Genomic DNA, 16253 nt, shown 5'->3' on the forward strand with positions numbered 1-16253 from the left:
GGGAATTTTACATACCAAATAAATACATGAATAAATTTGTCAAATTAAGATCTGAGGAGTAGATGGGGGTGACCAACCATCCTGATATGCCTGGGACTGAACACTTTTCTGGGGTGCAAACTTGTGTTCCACCCTCTGGCTATAAAGGTCAGTAAGGAGTCTTATCACTCTGAATTCTTTGTGACAACTGTAGTTTCTAACTTCTCTTTCTCCCACCTCTTCATCTTCCCTTGCCCCTCCCCACCTTTCAGTCTCATGAATTCTCTGAGAAAAATCAGCAGCAGCAATCTGGATTTTTCTTGATGTGGACAGAGACCAAAAAATTTCCTTGAACTTCACACTGGAGTCATTCAATTGCAAGAGCACATTTCCATGTCCCCCCGGGAACAGAAGGGCTAGCTTCTGCTGCAGTGGTGGCCTCATCAGCTCGAGAGGGTTGGGAATTTTTATATTCCTACCACCACCATCGCCATAACCGCCTGTCTCTTAATAGATGCTTACTTGAATAATAATGATATCTCACACTTAATGATGCTTGAGTGTGTGCCAGGCCCATGCTCACAATGACCCCGTGACATGGGACTATTGTTATCCCCATTTCGTTGATAAGGACACCAAGGCAGAGTTCCGTCAGGAAGAGGCAGGGCCAGGGCTTCATCCAGGCAGGGAGCCTCCAGTCTCTTTGCCGGGGAAGACGAATGACCCTGGAGAAGAAAATTTCTCTTGACTTTGACCTTAAGCATAAAAGAGGGATTAGAGTCAAACATGAGGACTTCAGATTTCCTGCTTCTCCCATTATCCACACACCTAGAGCTTGATTTGCTGCACATTTTGTTATTCAAATGGAGTGATGTGCTTTTCTGCTGTGGCCCCACCTGTCAGTGCACCTTCGGTGATTAGCGCCCTCTCTCCCCCCTCGGCAATGCAGGTTTTCCTCTCTCCCAGAAGAACTTTTCTTACCAAGAATGCTTTCCCTCACATGGCGTGGATCGCTTCTTTTACAGAGGAGTTGAATTGTCATTGTCATTTCATTCCAAACACTCAGAACAAACATTTGCGCAGAGAAGAACACGGAGTCTCTCTGCTGGGGCTTCCCTGCACAGGGAGTAGATTCTCTGCCTGAACTTTGCACCTCCAGCTGGGGTTGCTTTTAACCAGAGAACGTGGAGTCCAAACCCTTTTCTTACCTAATGTTCTGTGTGACTCAGCTTTCCAGGGAAAGCTTCCAGGTGCTGAGGTATGTTCTGATCCCCGACTCGCAACTCCCTGAGGGAGCCCAGCAGAGTGAGAACAAGGTGGGACTCCTGAGGCCAAAAGCTGGAGGGAGGCCAAGACCCAGGGTCCCTTTGAGCTAGCTAAGGGACTAGATGGCTCATAGAGGAGGAGGGGACAGAAGAGAGGAGGGTGAAGGAAATGTGGAACCTGTCTTCTTGAACTCATTCAGTGGCTCACAAACTTCCCAGCCTCAAAACTACTTGACACGTTTAACAAATATTGAAGACCCAAATGAGCTTTTTGTTATGTGGGTTTTATCTATCAATATTTACCATATTAGGAATTAAAACCAAAGAATTTTCAAAATATGTATTAATTTATAAATTAATAATCCATTAAAATTTAATACAAATAATATCTTTATGGGAACTATGTTTTCCAAAACAAACAAAAAATTGAGAACAGGTGCATTGCTGAACATTTTTATAAATCTTTCTAATGTCTGGCTTTAGAAAGAGCAGCCGAAATGTCTTCTGCCTTCAATCTGTTGCAATACGTTGTTTTAGTTTAAATAGAGGAAAATATCCAGCCTTACATAGATGTGTAGTTGATAAAGCAAGACCTCTCACATACCACTGAGGAGTATTGGGGTCCCGTGTGAGACTCAGTGCTTTAATTCATAGTTCCGGAAGCTAACTAGTGCCTCAAAGCCATGATAACTACACTTTCCCTAAAACATTTAATTCAGCCTCCGGTGCTGAACTCCGTTATAGAGCTTTGGGGGAATCTGCCTGCCCACTGATCCCTTTCTCTAAACACTGAACCCCCCACCTATAGGGGGAAGGTTGGAAGGCCATCCTTCTAAGACATGATCTGTTCCCAGCCTGGACACAAGTTTCTGCACCAAGAGAGAACGCCAGCAACAACTGGGCCAGCCAGGTCCTTTCTTCTGGGAATTTGGTATTCTGGGATGGATTGCAGGAGCTTGAACTTGGAAATTGAGGCTGCCACTGTGGAGCAACTTCTTTAAGAGTGGAACTCTTGGTCCTTCGAAGCTTTTAGGTCCTGCTTTCCAATGAGGAGGATGAGGACGCTCCTGTTTTAACAGTTTGCTCATTTGTTATGCCATTCATTCTTTGTTTTAGCAAACATCTCAAAAGTCATTAGCAAAAAAACCTTAAAATGCAACTGGTAGGGTTGGGCGCAGTTGGCACAGTGGCTCATACCTGTAATTCCAGCAATTTGGGAGGCTGAGGCAGGAGGATGGCTTGAGGCCAGGAGTTCACAGTCACAGTGAGCTGTGATAAATAAGGTCAATAGCATTAGGAAGTCCTAGGATCTCTGGTGGGAGAAAAAAGGTCAGTAGCAACTGTGGATCTCAAAGAGTAAGAAGTAGGAGTTGAAAGTTCAAAATCCAGTTGTGGAAACGCATGTGAACATGCACATGGATTTGTGAAAGAAAGGAGGGGAGAAGTTTACCAGTGATAAGTGAAGTTTTACAAGCCTATGTAGCAAGATCCCAGCTTCAGCCAAGTTGCGATCCTGTTAGGGTCTGGCCCAACGTGTGGACTAGGCTGGTAGATCCAGCTCAGGTCCATTGGCTCCTTGAGAAAGAACTCATCTAGAGGAAGAAGGAGTGTAATACTCAGGTTAGAGGGAAGCCTGGCCTCTGAATACAGCCTCTGAATACATGGAGCCTATGGCTTGATTTTATTCTTGGTCCCAGTCTACACCCACCCCATCCCCTGCATAGATTCATGTTGGAGTCTTTGTACAGGAAGATGGCCAGGGCATATGAAAGCCAAAAAACAAAACAAACCAGAGCTCATTTTGTCAAAGATTCTGTAAGACAAGGGGTTGGAAGTAGTAACAATGGCTATATATACCAGGCAGTGTTCTAGGTGCAGGTGTTTGTGCTTTGGGGCCTCACTGCCAGCCCTTCGAGGTATGTGGTACCATTGTCACCATTTCAGACAAGGAATCTGAAGCGCAGAGCAGCACAGTAACTTTCTACGGCCCCTCAAGGACAGACCACGCAGTGGTGTAGGCCAAGGGAAAAGCTCCCCTCGGCCCTCCAAAGGTTCGCTGAAAAATCAGCTCACAAAAGGCAGACCGATTGGAGAAAAGGCACACACATTTATTTAACGTGTGCCCAAGAGCCTTTTGAATGATGACCCAAAGACACAGAGAAATTGTCCGTTTTTATGCTTAAGTTCAACAAAGTGTGACCACCTGGGTAAAAGTATGATTGGACAAAAGGCCTGTGATCTCGTACTAACAGACAGAGTGGGGAAACCCAGGCCTGTCTGTCGAGATTCTTCTCGGCCTCTCTGAGCAGCATTCCTTCCTCCTGGGTGTGGGGCGGGACCCTCTCTGGAGTGGGGGTCTTATGACCTACAGCTAAACAAGGAAGGTCAGATAATTTCTTTACAGCCAGTGTTTACGCAGAAAGGCAGAGGGGAATTAGAGTAATATTTTTAGGCTTTATGGCTGGCTTTGGGGAAAAGAGGCTCTGGTTTCTATGACCTGCCTGGGGGAAGAGGGATTCCAGTTTCTATGGCCAGCCTCGGGGGAGAATGGCACTGGGAGACAGGAGGGCAGGAGAAGGGCAGAGAGACACTCTTGCTTCTGAGGCTGCTCAGAGGCCTTCGTTTGGGGTGTTGTTCTCTGAGTCCCAGCAGCAGCACGGCTGTGGCTCCCCATGGCACAACCGCCACACGCCACTGCCAGGGCTGCCCTGCCCCGCCCTGGACTCATAACACATCCAGCGGGGCGAAGAGTTTACTCCTAAAAGCTGGCACGAGGATTTCTCTTAGGGAGGGGACAGTCTTTATTCAAGAAGAGAAAGTGGCGAAGGGGTCTGGAGGGGTGAACCCTGCGGAGGCAGCTCACCTCCTGTGCCCCAGAGAGGACAACCAGGACCCGCAGGGCACAAGGAGGAGACGGAAGACGGCCAGTGGGAAATCCCTCAGTGGCAGGAGTGCTTTCTTTTATTTAATGTAAATTTTATTGAGGACAAATATACATACAGGAGAGGGAAGGAATCGTAAGTTCACCGAGTGAACACACCGTAACCAGCACCTGCACCCAGAAACTGGACATCCAGAGCGTCCCTGAAGGTCCCAATCGTGCGACCCCCACCCCCGGGCTTTGGCCTCCCCCCACAGGTCCACTATCCTGTTCTCTAGAGCCTGAAGTTGGTTTTGCCTGGTTCTGAGCTTTATGGAAATGGAAATACACAAAAACCCACCTTTTCCTAGCTCACTTCTGTCACTCACATTAGAGGTGAGACCCATCTGTGGGGTTTCCTGTAGCTGCATTTCATTTATTTTTGTTGCTGCATGATATTCCATTGCATAAATATACCACAGCTTACTTACGCTTTCCCTGGAGACAGACATTTGGGCATTTTCCTTTTGTGACTATGGACCAGGGCTGTTGTGGTCATTCTGGTGCATGCCTTGGTGAACATTCATGGCGTTTTTGTGGAATGGAATTGCAGGGTTGCGGGGTAAACATTTGTTCAGCTCTACTAGACACTGATAAACAGTGTTTCAAAGTGTATGTACCTGTGTACAATCAGAGGCGGGTTATTTTTAAGACTCGGGAATGTGCAATCTCATTCTGAATTTGTGCTGCTGTGTTATAAACGTCCATACCCCTCTACATGTTCAGTAATCTCTAGCACATCTCTCAGATCACTTATATAAGTGGAGTGTTTTTTATTTTGTTTTCTTTTTGAGAAAACCCGAAGAATGAACTGAGGTTCGTGGTGGGTATAGCAGGTGGGGAACAGAAAATCGCATGTGGGAGATGCTGGGAAACCATAACCGACCTGTGACCCAAGGAGGTCAGGCCGAGAGGTGGCTATGAGAACGCAGGCCTCCTCTAGGGCTCTCTGCAAGACAGTGCACAGAGGGCCCCGCCTGTAGTCGCCAGGGCCAGAGGTGCCCCAGACAGATGGCTTCCAACCAGTCTTCCAACCTTGATGTGAAACACGGGACAGCTTTGGTGCTTCAGCAAACAGAGCAAAGCTCTGGCCTGTTAACAGTGGCCCCGGCTGCCCGAGCTGACCTGGAGGGGGTCCCAGTGGTATTAATGGAGGCACCTAGGAGCACTGCTGCTCCAGAGAAGCTGCTAGAGGCAGCACCACTGCCGGAAGCCCCAGGACAGGCATCCTTGGCGAGGGTGTCACAGTCCTCAAGAGAGAACTGCCCTGGGAAAGGGACCAGAAACATACAAGTGAAGTCTAGGCTAGAGGAGCTGGAACCTCCACAAAGTGAGCTGAAGCAGGGGACGGGCAAGGGCTGTTGTGAGCTTCTAGAGACATCCCTGCAGAGCTCCCAGGAATAACTGGGGAAGGCCAGCAGAAGGCCGAGGTGCTCAGCCCTGTGGACGTCATGCAAAGAGAGGTGGCTGGTCACTGTTGAAGTTACCTTCCGGGGGGTACCTCTGGGCCCAGGAGACCCAGGGTACAGCCAGAACATTCCTAATGCCTGAGTTTTTGTTTCTCTTATAAAATTTCTTGTTCTCCATGAAGTGGAGTTGAAATACCACTTCCTGGAAAATAAAATGCATCTTCCCCAAGTACCTGTCTTGTGATGTTATGGATGGAATTATCTCTTACCCGCCCACCCAACATGACTGTATTTGGAGTTTGGCCCTTTAAAGAGGTGATTAAGGCTAAATGAGGTCATAAGGACAGGGCCCTAATCCAATGACTGGTGTCATTATAAGAAAAGGAAGAGACACCAGGGATGTGTGTGCACAGAGAAAAAGCCACATGAGGTCACAGTAGGAAAGACAACCACCTGCAAGCCAAGGGAGAGGCCTTAGGAGAAACCAAACGTGCTGACATCTTGATCTTGGACTTCAGTCTCCAAAACTGTGAGAAATAAATTTCTGTTGTTTCAGCCACCCAGTCTGTGGTATTAATATTTTGTTATGGCAGCCCGAGCTGCCGCACACCCATGCTTGTGATCCATCCTCTCAAGAGGATGACTTGCCAGCAGCTGTGTGATGATAAATCTTTAACAACCAGCTCTCCAGGAACAAACGGCCTGATTTGTAGGATTTGCCCATTACCATGGTATAAGTACTCCCACAATGATGGCCGACATCGAGCTATCAGTGTGGTATCACTGCACATCAAGTTGAGATGAGATGTGTACCATCGGCTTTTTCGAGCCAAGGTGAGCTGGCTCCAGCACTCCCCTGCTTGTCAGCCAATCTCAGGAGCGAATATTTTTAATAGCACATTGTATGGCAGGATCTCATCTTTTGAAAATAAAATAGTATTATCCTAGCTTACCCTTCCCCCACCCCAAAGGGCACCCACATACTCTGGACTGGGGCTCTCAACAGCGGGAGACTTGAAAGCGTAGCAGCCCATGTGTTCTGCTGTCCTCTGACTCCTCACTTTTCGTACCCAATCTGTTTGAACATAGGAACAGAGTTGCACAAAGCAGCCAGCTTTAGTTTCAGAGCCAAACAGCACTCCAGGAGGGCTGAGAAGGGGAAAAGATATTCCCACCAAACCGGGAATCTGGATTTTTGTATTCCCAACCCCCCCGTACATTTTTGTGTTTTGCACTCACACAAGCAAGGTATTTTCCAGAAACCTCTTCTTTCCCTCCTATTAACTTATCTAACACATTTTAACCCACTTGGGAAAATATGTGCTAATTTTGTGACCATCATGGATTTTACATCTCTCCCCCGAGCAGTTTTTAAAAGTGCTTGAAATTCATCACCGAGCGTCATGGCTCCTTAGACACAACTTTGAATGATTAGTTGAATATTTTCCATTCCTCCATTTCAGGTGGTGCAGAATCTACCCTCTGCCTTGGCTGCCGCTAATTGTGAAGAATCTGCCTGTCTGTGACAGGGGGCATCATCTCCATTTCCTTTACTGTGAACTCTGTCTTTACTGAGTGATTATGAGCTGGATTCAAAGAGGGCCCCTTCCCCACCCGAAATTCCTGGTTCCTGCTTCCTCCGCACGTCCCGACTTCCTTAGGAAACCGGGCTCTGCCTTAGGCAGGCTGCTGGCTTTGGGTGCAGAGAGCACGAACTTGGCCATGATGACAAGTGGATCTCCCCAAACCTGCGAGAAACCTGCTGCCAACTGCGCAGTCAGGGAGCTCTGGGCCCCAGTTCCTCTGCCTATGCCTGGCCCTATGGAATTCCAGTATGGGCACATTTTGGCGATGCTGCTGCAGAAACTGCTGGATAATTTCGGGAAGACCTTTGAACACAGGGAACTATCCAGAGGCGTGCTGGAGCAGGCACGTGCCAACAGAGGGGCCAATGATGCATGCGTCTTCCTGATTCCACGTTAGGTGATCTCATATTGGTGACAATGACGTGCAAACATCACAAATCAGGGTTCCCCCCTCCACCACTACCCACACACAGCACATCACTGCAAATATCCCCTTTTTAAAAATCCCTCATGAGAGTCAGCAGCCTGTGCGATTAGAATCCTCCCCAACCCACCCTCCTCATCATTTTCTGGGTGCTCCTGGTGCTAAATGGGATCAAAACAAATTCGAATCGCACAACCTTTGCGGAAGGGACGTCTGTTTGTCCAGTCCTCATTGGCTGCCTTCCCCTTATTAGGCCCTGTGGGAGACGCCCCATGCCATCCATCGGAGGTCTTGTCTCTTTCCTATGTATCCACTTCTCTGTGGGTTCATCTCTAATAACTTTACGATCCAACCAGCGGTGCTGTCTGTTCCTGGTGGTTCCCAGACCCTGGGGAGGATACAGATTTCAGGGCCCAGCCTCCAAGCCACTTTCTCAGTGGCCCAGGAATCTATGTTTTACATAAGCTCCCCAGATGGCTCTGGTGTAGCCAGGCTGGGCTTGGGGTGACATTGAGAAACCACAGCTACACGGCTGCAGATATGCTGGGCTCTTCCTCAGCAGCCTCCGGGCGTTAGAGCCCAGCTGGGTGAGGCTGCAGGACTCGCCTGGCCTGTTCTCCTGTTCTTGGCTGACATCAGAGGGCTTCTGCTCTGTCACCCTTCAGCCCACATGATGTGGGGAGTCTCAGTGGTTTTCCCGACGACCCGGGGACACAAAGGCTGGCTCTGAGGTACAAGAGGAGGTGAACTGATGAACTGCCTGGAGAAAAGCTTAATTGCACATCCTTTTCTAATCTGTCATTTCCAAATCAGCACAGGCTGCCAGGCGATCAAAAGTCAGACCCCGTCGCTCCATGACTGACTCACAGTTACACCCCAACCCCGAGCTGCTGATGAGTGGGTGTCCCCTGTCTCAGCAGCTCCCAAATTTTAGGTAGTACATGAATCACCTGGGGAGCTTGTTGAAAAGCCAAATTTCTGGGCCCCTGCCCAGGTCCCTGTTTCAGTAGGGCCAGGCTGGGGGCCAGGAAACCCCTCTTTTAACAAGCTCCCCAGGTGAATTCACCTGATATAGCTAGTTTCACTTAAGCCAAACTGTTTTTCATGAAACGTCTGGTTGTCTTTAAGGATATTATCTTCCCTAAAGGAATTCCTCTCAAGTAACAATGAATCAGCTTTTTCCTTAGCTCTTTTTAAAAATAAATACTGAGTTTCAGAAATCAAACCATGCATTTCAGCAGAGGACAGTGAGTAATGCTGGGGCCATCTGGCCAGCACTTGCACTCAGAGCACAGGGATGTGGTGAGTGACAAGGCAACATCCAAGCGGGTGGGCTGTTCCTTAAAGGGAAGGAGGGCAAGGAAGGGGGCAGAAAGGCACCCCTGAACAGCTGGATGGAATGTTCCCCCATCAGGGTTAATTTGAGCAGTTTCTTTTTGTGAGGGTAATCACCAAATTAAATGTTTTAATTACCGAAAATACATATGCATTTCTTCCGAGAAAAGAACATATCAGAACACAGTATCCGCTCCCCAGAGGGCAAAGCTGCTTTGCTTCCAGGGAGAGGGATGTCTGGAGGAGTCCATTTTAATTTCATTATCAGACCAGCTTGAGAAATAAAGGCATAGGATTGACACGCATTCCCAGCCAGCTGTGACTTAATGAGCACAATTCAAAGCTTGGAACCTGCTAGCCACATCCATATTAATATGTCTGTGGGAAAAAACAACAACAGAGAAAGTGACAAACTGCTATTCCTGGTATTTGAAATGCATTTTAAATTACTGTTAAAGTGGCTGATGCAGACGAGCATCGCTTGGAAGCAGCCCAGCTGTCATCCTCCCTGCCTGTCAACAATGCCCCTGGTAGGAAGCAGCAGCTCTCTCTCAGATCAGCAGCCCCCCAGTCCCAGGGCCAGGCCAGCGGGGTTGGCAGCAGAGTGCAGCTGTGTTCTGCTCCTGGTTCTGAACCAGGTCCCTCCCCCCTCCCTCCTCCCCCCAGAGCTGGGGAGCCCCGCAGGGCCTCTCCCCTCCAAGGCTTTGTTGCATAACCCTCAGAGTCATTATGATCATAATAGTCTTTGTGATTCTGATTTCCCCAGCCGTAAGCACATGAAAATAAGAAAAATGTCTTGTTCGACCATTTTGAGATCCTAAAAATAAAAGGTGCTGTGTAAGCCTGTGGTGTTAATAAGTACAGGGTGTGGGTGGGGGTGGGGGGAGACGAAGGAAGTGCTGTGTGGAGAGAAACCTCAGCCTGTGTGTTTTGAGATTCAAGGAGAAATAGCCACCTGGGCCTGCAGGGCAAAAGCCTCCCTGCCCCCACTGTCCCCCACTCCCCAAGGAAGTGATTTATTTTCTGGGTTCTGGAGAGCAGGCGTAAACATTGCCAAGGTGAAGGTCTCTGTGTTCCCCTAAACTTGTACTCTGCTGAGTGTGGGTTGCTGTTTTGTGTGTGTGGCTCGGACCAGTCTTGATTTAGCGTGGACTCTCAAATCAGGCACAACCTGCCTCCTCCACTTAAAAGAGTTTCAAATGGGGCGTGGGCTGCAACTTTTTCATCTGGAAATGGGGTTAAATACCAGTGTCATTGGGCATTTTCTGATAATCAAATGGGAATGTTTACATCCATGCTTTGACCCAGGGCCCGGCACAGTCCCAGCTATTGGGGGATGGGGAGCTGAGGCAGGAGGTCACTCGAACCCAGGAGTTTGAGGTTGCTGTGAGTTAGGCTGACGCCACGGCACTCTAGCCTGGGCAACACAGTGAGACTTTGTCTCAAAAAAACAAAAAAACATCTTTCAGTGCATGCTGGGCACTCGTCCTCTGTGATAAACCTGTTAGAGCGGGGAGACTGCAGTACCACAGAACAGAGAGACAGAGTCACTGAGGCTGAAATCATCAAAAGGAGTTTTATTGACTAGCTCGAGCTAGGGTCAGAGACTCAGAGAGCCAATCGCAGTTGCCTCTATTCTGACAAGGACCCCAGCTTGGGCTACAGGTATCCCTTAAGTAGTTTTCCCCCCTCCCTCCTCCCGCAGTCTTCTTCAGCAGTTTATTTCATCTCTTTTCTGGTTGGCTCTGGTTGGTTCCTCTTACCAGCTGATTGGTTCTGGCATTAGGGTTTTCCCTCTGCATTTTATTTCAGCATTTTACTGCAGAGTCATCTGGTGTTTGGCCCCCTCCCCCTCGCTTTTCAACCTCTTATCAGGAAATGACCTGTGGTTACCGCCTTTTTTTTTTTTTTTTTTTTTGAGACAGAGTCTCGCTTTGTTGCCCAGGCTAGAGTGAGTGCCATGGCGTCAGCCTAGCTCACAGCAACCTCAAACTCCTGGGCTCCAGCGATCCTTCTGCCTCAGCCTCCCGAGTAGCTGGGACTACAGGCATGCGCCACCATGCCCGGCTAATTTTTTATATATATATATCAGTTGGCCAATTAATTTCTTTCTAACCTTTTGAGGCCCAGCACTCGCTAAAGCCTGTCATGGCTTCACTTAAGCTATATATTGTAAGCAAGCAAGCTGGGGAGACAGAAGCTAAAATAAGCTGTTAGCTTTGAGCTTTTCTTATAATTTTCATTTCTTACAAACCGAGCAAGCAAGCCAAAGGAGATCATTTTGCTTTGAGCCACACAAACATTCATACTCATTTTCTCCCAAACCAGTGTTTTCCAAATGATGTGCCCTGAAATCTTAGAGTTTTTTGGAGAATTCTGTAAACATATGCTTTCCATACTTTTTATATATTTCAATTATTTTACCAGCTTTAAATAGCAAAACTTTATCAAATATATCATGATTTTTTTTCTCATTTGGTCTTGAGGTCTCTCTCTTAAGAGTGGCCATAAGCCAAGACAGCCACCCTCTGGGAAGGCCTGGATGGGGGGTGGGAGCGGATGGTGACTTTAGGTTCAGATGTGTATCAGGTGAGACACAATGGGGAAGTGAAACCAAAATTCATCTTACACAAATTTATTACTTACAGGTCCCAGAGGGTTTAGGGTGCCAACAGGAAGTCTGGAGGTGGCAGTGACTCAGCCATCAGGTGGAGAGAGAAGGGGGTTGGGGGAGAGAAACGACCTGTAGGGCCACATCTTTGTTAAGGGCCATAGGACTTACCCCTTAGGCTTTCCCACTGGGATTGTGGGTTGGCTAGTTTAAAGAAGACACAAGCAAAGGGACGAACTTATTTACATGACTCTGGCGTTGACCATGAGGTTTTATTATGGTCAGCAGCTGTGGGGTGTGTTGGGTTTTGTGTCAATGGGATGCGGAACAAGCAGCTTGTATGGAAAACAACCACACAGGAAGGGGAAGTTTTAACTAGGCCAAAGGTGATGGGTGACCAGGTTTCAAACAATTTATGTCAGGCCTAAAAATAGATGCCAGCAGGAACCTTATTAAACAAATTTATGGTTTTATTTACACGAATAGCTCATTTAGTCACCACAGCTATCCTATGAAGCAGGTGCTGTTGTTAGCATTTTACAGATAACGAAACTAAGGTACAGAGAAGTTAAGCAGTTTTCCCAAGGCCACAAAGCTAGTAAACGGGAGCTTTGAAATGGAGCCAAGAAATCTGACCCCAGAGCTTTCATTGGTAACTATTGAGTGTTGTTTCTAAAAAACTATAACAGGCCAGGTGTGGTGGCCATGCCTGTAATCCTAGCACTCTGGGAGGCTGAGCTGGGAGAACCACTTGAGGTCAGGAGTTCGAGACCAGCCTGAGCAAGAGCAAGACTCTGTTTCTCTTTTTTTTTTTAGACAGAATCTTGCTCTGTTGCCTAGGCTAGAGTGCTGTGGCGTCAGCCTAGCTCACAGCAACCTCAAACTCCTGGGCTCAAGCAATCCTCCTGCCTCAGCCTCCTGAGTAGCTGAGACTACAGGCACATGCTACCACATGCAGCTAATTTTTTCTATTTTTTAGTAGAGACAGAGTTTCGCTCTTGCTCAGGCTGTTCTCAAACTCCTGAGCTCAAGCGATCCTCCCACCTCAGCCTCCCAGAATTGTAGGATTACAGGCCTGAGCTACCACACCCAGCTGAGACCCAGTGTCTGCTAAAAAAGAAAAGAAAAGAAAGAAAAGAAAAGAAAGAAAAGAAAAGAAAAGAAAAGAAAAGAAAAGAAAAGAAAAGAAAAGAAAAGAAAAGAAAAGAAAAGAAAAGAAAAGAAAAGAAAAGAAAAGAAAAGAAAAGATTAGCCTGGCGACCAAAATTGGAAAAAATTAGTCGGGGCATGGTGGCTCTCGCCTGTAGTCCCAGCTACTTGGGAAGCTGAGACAGGAGGATTGCTTGAGCCCAGGAGTTTGAGGTTGCTAATGATAAGGAAAACCCCCATCCATTACTTGGCTCATCAAGCACCTGAGACCCCACCCCTCACGGAAGACCTGCACCAGCATAATACTAACCTATTACCTGGCACATTAACTAATCTATTATCTGGCGCATCAGCATAACACTAAACCGATTACCTGGACCATCAACTACCCTATTATCTGGTGCATCAACATAATAGTAACCTATTACCTGACACTTCTACTAAGCTATTACCTGGCTGGCATTAGCCACCTGATACTCCAACCCTTAGACCACCCCAACTTAATAAAAGTGGGAAAAATTGTGTAAACGGGGCTCAGAATTTGGTGGTGAGACCCCTCTGAGCACGCCGGCAAATAAACTCTGATTCTCTGACTCTCCATGTGCTGCTCAGTTTGTCCTTGGGACCACCCGCTGTAACACTTGCTGAGACACTGTGAGCTAGGCTGACTTCAGGGCGCTCTAGCCCAGGCAACAGAGCAAGACTGTCTCAAAAAATAAATAAATAAAATAAAAACTATAACAAGCACAGACAAACACACATATGCACACTTAGATGTTCCATATCAGATTTTAACATGATTTTAACCACCACAGCATAAATTAGTGCTACCAGGCTAATTCTTTTGGAGGAAAAAATCCTCATTCATTCATTCAATTAACAAATGTTTATTGAGTATGTGTACTACATGCCTCTATGACCTTCCTATAATTGCATTGATTAGGAAGGTCACGTCCCTACCCTATCCCCTATCATTTCTTAAAAATATTCAGGTCTGGTATTTGCTTCCAGCATATATATTAACATTGGAACAATACAGAGAAGATTAGCATGGCGCCTGCACAAGGATAACGCACAAATTCATGAAGTGTTCCATATTAAAAAAAAAAAAAAGTAAAAAAAAAATTCAGATCTGTGCACTTCCATCCACTTAAAACCAAACCCAGCAAAATAGTGAGTTTTGCAAGAACTGATGAATACAGAGCACTTCAGGTGCTAAACACATTATATTAGTCATTTTAATGTTTATTATAATTTGGTTGCTACATGACTGACTTTTGTATTCACAATAAGAACTGTTGACAGTTGAAAGAGAATGCTAGTGATTCCAGTTTTTTTTTTCTAAGAGACAGGCTCTCACTCTGCAGCACTGCCTGGGCTGCAGTGCAGTGGTGTGATCATAGATCACTGCAGCCCCAAACTCCTGGGCTCAGGTGATCCTCCTGCCTCCACCTCCCTCAAGTAGCTAGGACTACAGGCACGTGCCAACATGCCAGGTAATTTTTTTATTTTTTTGTAGAGATGAGGTCTCATTATGTTGCCCAGGTTGGTCTCAAACTCTTGGCCTCAAGTGATTCTCCTGCCTTAGCCTCCCAAAGTACTGGGATTACAGACGTAAGCTACCATGCCCAGCCTGTGATTCAGTTCTTATTTTTATTTTTTTAATTTAATAAGTCAATTTATTATTATTTTTTTAGAGACAGGGTTGCCCTCTGTTGCACAGGCTAGAGTGCAGTGGCATCATCATAGCTCACTGTAGCCTCAAACTCCTGGGCTCAGGTGATCCTCCTGTCTCAGCCTCCTGACTACAGGTGTGCCACCGTGCCTGGCTAATCTTTAAATTTTTTGTAGAGATGGGGTCTTGCTATGTTCCCTAGGCAGGCAATCCTCATGCCTTAGCCTCCCAAAGTGCTGGGATCACAGGTGTGAGCCACCACATGGGGCCTGTGATTCAATTTTTAAATAAAAATTTTCTACTACCTTTCTTTCAAGCTTTTACATCAGTTTAATTTGAAGGATATGCTGAGATTACAAAGCAAGTTGTTAAAGACTGTTATCATTTGCAATCACACATAGGTGGGAATCAGGATTTTATCGATTCCATGCAACAGAAACATAATACAGGAGGAAACACTTTCTGCTGAGGCTGAACGAAAACTAATTTAAATTTTTTAATTTTGTCAGAACAGCCTCATTTGTTTTGTTGTTTGATTATTATAAATGTTGCCATTTGAAATTACAAAAATACCTTTATACAGATAAAATAGTGGATTTATATATATAGATATATAGATATAAATACAGATGATATAGATATAGATAGGGATTCTGTGTAAAATTTCTTTTGAAAACTAATGAAAGGTTCACAAACCACCATACTAGACCACCACCGGCTAAGGCTGATACTGGACAAAATTGACACAGCTAATTTTCATCCCCCTTTCAGCTACCCCCATCTCCTCGAACCTGTGATTTTGGATCAGTCAGGAATAGTTACTTCCAATCAGAGGTGCAGTCTGGCATAAGCATTCTCAGGGGGCAGGATGTCAGGTTCCATGACTGGAGGCTGCCTATGGGGCTGCCTCTTCTGCCTCCTTTTCAGAAGGCTGAGCTGGGCTGTGTGTGTGTGTGTGTGTGTGTGTGTGTGTGTGTGTGTGTGTCTCTTATGTTGTCACCCAGGCTAGAGTGCAGTGCCATAATCATTGCTCACTGCAACCTAGAACTTCTTGCCTCAAGCAATCCTCCTGCCTCAGCCTCCCAAGTAGCTGGAACTACAGATGTGTGCTACCGTGCCCAGCCAACTTTTCTAGGTTTTTGTAGAGACAGGACCTGGCTATGTTGCCCAGGCTGTTCTTGAACTCTTGGCCTTAAGCAAGCCTCCTGCCTCAGCCTCCCAAAGTGCTAGGATTACAGGTGTGAGCCATTGTTCTTGGCATGAGCTGGGCTTCTTGAAAGTCTGATTCTACGTCCTAGTAATGATGAAAAGTGTCCTCCTGGAAGTTTTCTGCATTATGTGGTTCTAAGAAAAACACCAGGGCTTTTCTTCATAGGAAGTCCTCAGCTTTAATGCAATTTTCCACTCCTGATAAGACACTACATTCCATAGAAGTGAGCCTACTTGCCTGGCAAGAATAAAAGAGTACTTTTCCTAGTGACACATCGATCAACTTGATTGAAGGAACAGTTTCTGTTTATAAACCTGATTTTACAAATAGTATATTTTTATAACATATTAATACATAATCATTGCAGATAAGTGAGAAAGTACAAATAAGGATTTAAAATATTTTTTAGGGAGAAGAATCACAGTCATTTTTTTCAGGTTTAGCATAAATGGTTACTTGACAATGAAAGTTTTAATAATAGCTTTGGTTAAGAAGATGAGAATTAGAGGTTCAAAAAGAACTATAAGTTCAATTTGTAGAGTCATTAAAATTGGCATCATTCTAAAACTTATAGGCAAAGATTAATAGCTTAACAACATAAAAATTTTATTGGCCAATGGGAAGCTGTGCATGAGCAAAAAAAATTATATTAAATTAAATTAAAAAATAAAAAAATTTTAAACTGCATAT

At 46.0% G+C, this 16253-nt stretch overlaps 1 pseudogene; it reads left to right on the forward strand.

Moving 5' to 3' along the window:
- The first annotated feature begins 13679 nt into the window (after window positions 1-13679).
- On the forward strand, window positions 13680-13780 carry LOC142872016 (uncharacterized; annotated as a pseudogene).
- The last annotated feature ends 2473 nt before the right edge of the window (window positions 13781-16253 follow it).

This window comes from Microcebus murinus, chromosome 7 (genome assembly GCF_040939455.1).
Source record: "Microcebus murinus isolate Inina chromosome 7, M.murinus_Inina_mat1.0, whole genome shotgun sequence".
NCBI classification, from domain to species: domain Eukaryota; kingdom Metazoa; phylum Chordata; class Mammalia; order Primates; family Cheirogaleidae; genus Microcebus; species Microcebus murinus.